Source organism: Mizuhopecten yessoensis, unplaced genomic scaffold, assembly GCF_002113885.1.
Source record: "Mizuhopecten yessoensis strain PY_sf001 unplaced genomic scaffold, ASM211388v2 scaffold716289, whole genome shotgun sequence".
Classification (NCBI taxonomy): Eukaryota; Metazoa; Mollusca; class Bivalvia; order Pectinida; family Pectinidae; genus Mizuhopecten; species Mizuhopecten yessoensis.
This window is the reverse complement of record NW_018480042.1, coordinates 498981-508205: the sequence shown is the minus strand read 5'-3', so window position 1 is coordinate 508205 and position 9225 is coordinate 498981.

The following is a 9225-nucleotide window of genomic DNA, read 5'->3' as shown; positions in this document are numbered from 1 at the left end:
TTTCATATTGGATATGTAGGGAGAGTTGTTTGATGTTTATATGCATACCTTCACATCAAGCATATAACGTATTATAGCTAACAGATATATATCTTGTTGTTTGTTGTTTATATACAGCAGGCCTATAACGTATTATGTATATAGATATTGTTGTTTGTTGTTTATATACAAATCTGTACAGCAGGCCTATAACGTATCATATATATATATATATTGTTGTTTGATGTTTATATACACATTTCTTCAACAGGCCTATACCGTATTATAGATATAGATATTGCTGTTTGTTGTTTATATACACATCTATACAGCAGGCCTATAACGTATTTTAGATATACACATCTATACAGCAGGCCTATGACGTATTATAGATATACACATCTATACAGCAGGCCTATAATGTGTTATAGATATACACATTTATTCAACAGGCCTATACCGTATTATAGATATAGATATTGCTGTTTGTTTTTTTATACACATCTATACAGCAGGCCTATAACGTATTTTAGATATACACATCTATACAGCAGGCCTATGACGTATTATAGATATACACATCTATACAGCAGGCCTATGACGTATTATAGATATACACATTTATTAAACAGGCCTATACCGTATTATAGATATAGATATTGCTGTTTGTTGTTTTTATACACATCTATACAGCAGGCCTATAACGTATTTTAGATATACACATCTATACAGCAGGCCTATGACGTATTATAGATATACACATCTATACAGCAGGCCTATGACGTATTATAGATATACACATTTATTAAACAGGCCTATACCGTATTATAGATATAGATATTGCTGTTTGTTGTTTTTATACACATCTATACAGCAGGCCTATAACGTATTTTAGATATACACATCTATACAGCAGGCCTATGACGTATTATAGATATACACATCTATACAGCAGGCCTATAATGTGTTATAGATATACACATTTATTCAACAGGCCTATACCGTATTATAGATATAGATATTGCTGTTTGTTGTTTTATACACATCTATACAGCAGGCCTATAACGTATTTTAGATATACACATCTATACAGCAGGCCTATGACGTATTATAGATATACACATCTATACAGCAGGCCTATAATGTGTTATAGATATACACATTTATTCAACAGGCCTATACCGTATTATAGATATAGATATTGCTGTTTGTTGTTTATATACACATCTATACAGCAGGCCTATTACGTATTATAGATATACACATCTATACAGCAGACCTATGACGTATTATAGATATACACATCCATACAGCAGGCCTATGACGTATTATAGATATACACATTTATTAAACAGGCCTATACCGTATTATAGATATAGATATTGCTGTTTGTTGTTTATATACACATCTATACAGCAGGCCTATAACGTATTTTAGATATACACATCTATACAGCAGACCTATGACGTATTATAGATATACACATCTATACAGCAGGCCTGTGACGTATTATAGATATACACATCTATACAGCAGGCCCTTGACGTATTATAGATATAGACCTTGCTGGTTGTTGTTTATATACACATCTATACAGCAGGCTTATAACGTATTTTAGATATACACATCTATACAGCAGGCCTATGACGTATTTAAGATATACACATTTATACAGCAGGCCTATGACGTATTATATATATACACATCTATACAGCAGGCCTATGACGTATTATATATATAGACCTTGATGTTTGATACTTACATGTTTGAAATAGACAGTGATCGTGCAGGGGACATCAGTTGCTAATTGCATACCAAACGCATACTCTGATCGCTGTATTTGTGATTTTATGCGTCACTAGAACTGTTCATAGAGTTTGTCCACGTTTGTACGAACAAATTCGATAGACCATTGTCTGTAAACTAACCAATGCTATTGCAATGTGGATCATGACTTCTTTATTTCGGTCGTTCTCTCTGCTATCAACAATATCTAAACATCGCAGTACATGCTAGCATGGGTGGTTCTATTTGTGGTTACATGCCCTTTGGAGAAACCATCAAAATAATGAATGAACTGTTCATTCACGATGAGCAATGTCCTCTGTATTGTTCCAGTGCAAAGCGAGGATGCCATTTTGTTGGGGTATCAGAAACAGCTGCTGCAAGTGAAATCAAAGAGCCATACAAAAGTAATGACACTTTGACATACCCTCTCACTTCAACTAATATATTGCCCGCTGTCTGTTGTTCATCGTATGAGTTCGACGTCTCTTTGTTAGAGGTTGGTGAGGAGAATAGCAATGAAGAACAAACCGACTCCGATTCTTGAGATGGAGATATGTGTAATTTTGTGACCTGACATTGACAAATAGTATTGACAACACGTTTTCTGGTGGTCAGGTCGTTTTAATAACTGTTTTTACGTTCTCTGATTCTCTGAGTATATTATATACCGAGAAATTGTCGTTGCTGTTTTCTGTTCGCCCTTTTCGATCCCTTTTTTGCCCAGTTTGATGAAAGCATAATATACATAGTAATTTATTGTGGGGGGCGAAATTAACACAAATGCGAAATGTACCCAAAGGTACAGACTTTTATATCAGAACATTGGCAAAGCCTCAGTTCTGACCCAAATTCTACTCCCTCGGGTAGAATATCCATATCTACCATATCTAAATATGATAGACTCTGTTAGTCACATATTGGTACAAGTTATGATATATATTATATCAATGTGAAAACGATGATCATTACAATTTGCCGGCCAGGGTTGGGGCACTTGTTCGGATAATTTTCTTAATTTCCGCTCAAGTTTGTGGCAATGATCACAATTATGAAGTTACTAACATAATTATATTATAATTCTTTGGCATTGAATAAATGCTAATATTCGACAACAAATTGTGTGCTACTACAACCTTGTTTTCCTTAGGGATCTAAACACGATGATATAATTGTATTTATATGCAACCTAAAGTAATATATATTTATCTGGCTTGAAATTAGCATTTGGCAAAAGACAGTAAAACACACTTATAACTTTTCCAATCAATCTGTTTAGATTGATACATGATAGATGTACGTTTCACTTTTTGTCTGAATAAAGACAATATTGTAAGAATATTTGTATTTTCTCGGAAAAAACAATCTAAAATTCACTTGATAAGTTATATATCTTACGTTGGGCTTCTGATGTACGAGAGTAACTATTCAAATGTTTAGTTATGAAAATGCATTATGTGTCTTAATGACTAACATACTCGAAGAAGAATTTGTCAACACACTTTGAAACTGACGGAAATATAGTATATGTATTTGTACATATGCGATTATCAGGTTCTCTAAATATATTGCTTATTGAAGACTCATTGTTGATATTTACAAGTATACTGGTTTATAAAAGGATCTACTTTATTCTACAGAGCTGTTAAAAAACAGCAAGTTTGGAAAATCCCAAGCTCATTGCATAATGACAAGGTTGGTAGTTTGGATAATTGTACAGGGACATCATCAAATTGAATTGAGCTAAAACTCGACAAATTGGAAGAGTTAAAAATAAACTAATCAAATTTATTTAGTTTGGTGGTGATTGCGTTATGCATTTTATATGAACAATGGCATGCTTGTATCATGCAGTCCGGCTTTATGTTTTGTTTAGAAAAAATGTCTCAGTTGTTGTTTTATAGATTATACAAAAGCGTTTGATTTTATCAACAGACAGAATTTATGGTATAAAATGATCAAAGAAGGTGTAGAAGGTAAACTTCTTAAAGTGACCAGATCACTATAGTACTACTATATATACTAAAGTATGAAATGTTGTGTTAAATATAATGGTACACTCTCTGAACTTTTTGATATTGAAAACGGATTATTTCAGGGGAAATATTATCACTCTTTTTGTTTGCTATATATGTAAATGATTGTGAAATGAGGTTTTTATCAGATAATTGTCCATCTATTGAAAGACAGGATGTTTTTACTTTTGTATGCAGATGATATGGTGATTATATCTGAAACACCAGAGGGTTTGCCAACAATGTTAGACTCGCTTTCTTGCAAATTATACCAAAAAATGAGATTTGACCGTAAATACTGGGAAAACAAAAATTGTCGTGTTTAGAAATGGAGGGATATTAAGGGGAAATTAAATATGGTTTGAATAAATTGGATGTTGTCGATCAATTCAATTACCTTGGTGTACTATTGAATTTTAACGGAAAATTTAGACAAACTCAAAAGCAAGATGCTGACGAGGGGAGAAAAGCATTGTTTGCATAATTAAATGTTTGTAAGAAAATTATTTTGATATAGAAACTCAATTGTCTATTTTTGATACTTATGTGAATAGTGTTTTAAGTTATGGAGCAGAAGTATGGGGCTTCCATGTCGCACCAGATATCGAAAAATTGCATGTGAGATTCTGCAAACAAAAATAAGGATTACATAAAAAAACTAGTAATGTTATGGTGTATTATGAACTTGGAAGATATCCCATGAAAATAGTTGGAAAATTACGTATATTCAAATATTGGATAAAACTGAGAAATGTATGAAATTGTATTCTAAGGTCATGCTATGATGATATGCTTTGTAATAATGACATTTGGTTAATGAGTGTAAAACAAGAATTATACAGAAATGGTCTTGGAAATGTGTGGGAATCCTCCAGTTTAAATAAAAAAAACATTTTTCATATTAGAAAAGAACGTCTTTGTGACATATTCAGACAAGAATGTTTTGGAAAAAAAAATCTTCTCCTAAAGGAGCATTGTATTAATATGCATGTAATTTTGGTCACCAGTATTAGTTTTATTTATCAAAACCTGTAAATATAAATTATTTAAAACAAATATGTAAAATTCGAATGTCTGCACATAAGTTAAATATTGAGTGTGGCAGATATAATAGAACTGAAAGACAAAACAGATTGTCTACAGTATGTGACCTGAATGATGTCGAGGATGAGTTCCATTTCATTTTAAAATATCCTTGCTATATTTATATAAGGTTGAAACTATTTAAGAAATATTATGTAAGACATACAAGCATGTATAAATTAATTCAACTACTTGTGAGAATGTATCCGACATTCGAAATTTTGGCAAATTTTTAATACAAGCAAACAAAAGGAGATCTGAGCTGATTGCTGGTTAGTGTTCACTCTCCACGGTGTGTGTGCGTGTGTATGGGTGTATGTGTGTGTATATCATATTGTATATTGTCTCTGTATTGTTTTGTATATATATGTTATAACTTTTTTAATTTTTATTATGGGCTGGTAACCGTGATAGCGGGAGGCAGTGATACAAATCGTTTGCGCTGTTGTGTTATTAAGTAACATCGACCGATAACCGTACGGGAGGAAGCGTTTTTATACAACCAAAGATATGCTCCTTGGGAAATGGAGCGTACTTCAGATCGTAAAGATATAAAGATAGCTGATGTATACAGGAATGCAATAAATCTGCGTTAAAAGTAGTTTGTAACATCTTGCTGAAGTAATCATAAATATATACATTTTATATATGAAATGTTGTTGTGGTATACTAAATCACATATGTCGAAACAGGCTGATCATGGTTACAGTTTAAAGTTTATAGCACTGGGTTATATAAAAATGGTTTCCTGTGTACTCATCTGTAATATTCACACCGAACATTAAAGGTGGCACGTTCTTTGAAATACTGTGGAATCGTGGGGCCCAGATTTCGGGGTTTCTCGAAAATACAAAATATCTTGGGTTTATATAAATTCGTGTATTACGAGTACCCAATTCTACAGATAATAGCTTGTTATTACTTTGTGAACGAAATTAAAAGCTCCACAAAAAAAACATGATTTCATAGTAGTTACTTTTACTGTTTCGATAGAATCCTATTCTCTAAGGATCGCAGCATATCTACTTTCATCACACAATAGACCTACAACCAGCATGCGACCTGCATTCTGACGGAAGAGTTTCCACGTCTCTTTGTCGACTGTTTCAGAGTCATTGGTAAGTATAACACACCTTTTTATTCATTGTATGTTTAATACCGTGATGCGTTAGGGTGTGTTATATAGTCCCCCGTTTTAATTACTTGTAGTAGTAACATGAGTAAATAAACACGTGGAGAAATATAGGTTTATTCTGCTATTGTTCCCTCGTTACAATAGTGCGGGGGGATACAGCGTCCTCTGTGTACGAATGTATTCGGTTCGTTGATGATTTTTTGTCATCATCGATCTAGCGACTTCATTACTTAATAGAGTGTAATCAAATTTTATACAATGTTCGACCTAATAGTGATATATATTTGTAAACATATTAATTAAAGAAAAGAAATGAAACTTACACAATTTATTGATTTATAAGTATCGATTAGTGATGCAACACACTTAATTGAAAACCTGAAATATAATACGATTGGATTAGTGTGTATTTTACGTCCACTTGACAGCTATGGTCATTTAAAGACGTGTCATGTTTTGGGAGTACCCGAGGAAAAAACCACTGACCTGTGACCAGTATTGCCAGCATGAAATATATACATGCTTTTAACAAAATGAGTCATTATGGATTTATTTTCTCTATAAAGAAATCGATATTCTGTATTGTTAGTATCAGTCATTTCTTTTATTCATTACGTATACAATGTCAATAATAAAAGTGTATCGGGGAGCTAATGATTTTTCTAAAGTGTGTTCCTTTTATGTCAAATAATGTAGTCACTAGTATAAGATAAAAACAAATCCCCCGGCTTTGCTATTGATAAAATATAGATTGATTTCATGATTATTATTTCATTGAGGTCAATACGGTACAATTTATTAAGCTTCTTACTTAAAGGGTACCTCTACATGAGTTATAATTGCAAAGAAGAGTTCCACTCAGCGACCTCGTTTTGAGTTTGAATGGTTGCCGGGGTCATCATTTTCTGTATATGATGAAACCAGTATTTGATGACTTGTGTATATCTATATACCACGTGCTCTCCAGTTAATTGATTTGAAATGTCGAATACAATGGTAATATTTTAGGTGTACCTATGGTTGTGGCAGAAAGCAGACACATTTTATCTTCATAAAGCACACTTAACTGTCATCATCTTACAACTTTGGAGTCAGAAGTGTTAAGCTATGCTTTTGTTTCAATACGTTGATATCAATAACGAGTATATATTTGTTTGTTAGACTTGTAGTTAGAGAGGTTTTCAGAGTGTAGTCAGACAATATGAGGAATGCTCCATGGGGAAGTACAATAGAAAAAAAAGTATAAGCAACCTGTATACCGGGCAATTTTCGCTCCAATTCAATTTTCGTCCTTTTCGCCCTTCGTAATGAGGGCGAATCTATCATTACAGCGAATAGAAGTAAACAGCATAACTAGCATCGTAATTAAAGGTGAAAGGCGAAATTAACATTTGCCAAAAAATTGTTTCATTGGCGAAGGCGAAAAATTGACTGGGCGTAAAAATTCGCGGAACAGTAGCCACATAGGAATTAAACAGAGAAGCTTCATGCATCTCGTGCATAGCATTTTTTTCAAGGAATGATGGCTCCTGTCAACTCAAGGAAAGTACGTTGGTCACCATCAATGTAAAAAGAACAATGAACCACATTCGCTTAAATTGTGAGAAACATTCAAAAGTTCACTCAGGCGAATTCCTGCATACACGAAAATAAAAGAATATATTCATTGTCATTAAGGTCAAACTCATTGAAACTTCCAACCACATTCACTAAACCTTTTAGTTACACTTATGTGTAATGATCCAATGTTTTTACAAACTTGCGTTAACAAAATATAAAAGAAAACGAAAAGTACTCTACAAAATTTTATTATCACAATTTGATGATTTTGATCAATGGGCACAGCAAATCTATACAGATATGTACTGTATAATCTATATAAGATTTTTACAGTTCATACAAAAAGAGAATCGTCCATGGTATCTATTCACAATCGTTGCAATATTTGCATATAATATGTTAACTATTTTGAACTATATGAAAGACATTTATTGACAACACACTTTTATCTACTTTGTCATAGGTGGTATACACTGTACAACCTAACTGCATGGAATTATCCCCCTTAACCCATAGACATATTCCACTATGGTCCCATAACCAAAGCGACCCCAGTTACGCTCTTCAAGTGCAAACAGTTTCAATTGGTATGCACTAGTATCCAATATCCAACCATTCACACATACCCGCATGCTATTACATATACAAGTGCATCATACCATATTACCTAACTTGTGCCACGTTTACAGAAATCGTTCGTATTTCACTTACCTTATATTGCATATATTGTCTTTGCCCGTCTAATTACAGCTAAGAAATGCCGGCCTACCCCCAATCAAAGTCAATACGAGTCTGACTAATTAGCCCACACTGTCAAACACCGGCGAACAAAAACAATATGAACGCACTTTGCTAATAATGATAGGAAATTAATTCATGGTGATGTTTTAACACAGACTGCTAGGTGAGAAGAGCGTGGTAACAACTGACCTTGGTAAACAACTCTATCAGTCTTACCAGTGATCTGTGTGACACATCAAATTTTCCAATCAACCCATCAGTTGAAGACTGAGTTCTATTCATAAACAATTACATTTAACATACATATCACAGGCTTAACAGAAATTGAGAAGCACAATCACCAAAATAAATTACACGAACATATGAAGCTACAGGTTTACGTTCATTTGGAGAGAAGGAACCTATGATGTCTTGCTAAGCAAGGACAGCAACAGTATACATGCATTACCGGGTATGTTGTCTCCTGATTAAGGACCTTGCGACAAAGTACAAAAATATCTACGATATTCACAAATAAAACGTTCGGAATATGCAGAAACAATAATAAGTTAGAATGCTTTTTTTTCCTAAGCTGTTCTCCTCCAACTCTCGCTCAAAGATCGTTATCATATCATGTAAGATATATCCGCCGAAGTTCACAAATGATTATTGATTTCGACAATAAACACACGTCTGTAAAAATTGTTTGAAGAACAGTGATGTTTGTTTCTACAAAATTGCGTATATGATAATTTCGCCTAGTTGTATGAGAAATATTCAAATGCTTTAAAAAATAAATAATGAATAATAATTCAAGGTTTAAATATTTAAATCTTTCGCGTACTCACCCGAGATATTCAGTGAAATGGTCTTTCTTTTATCGTTTTTTTTTTAAAATTTCAGTAGATGAAGGTGTGCTTGATGGTTGAGAATAAGAATTATAATTTA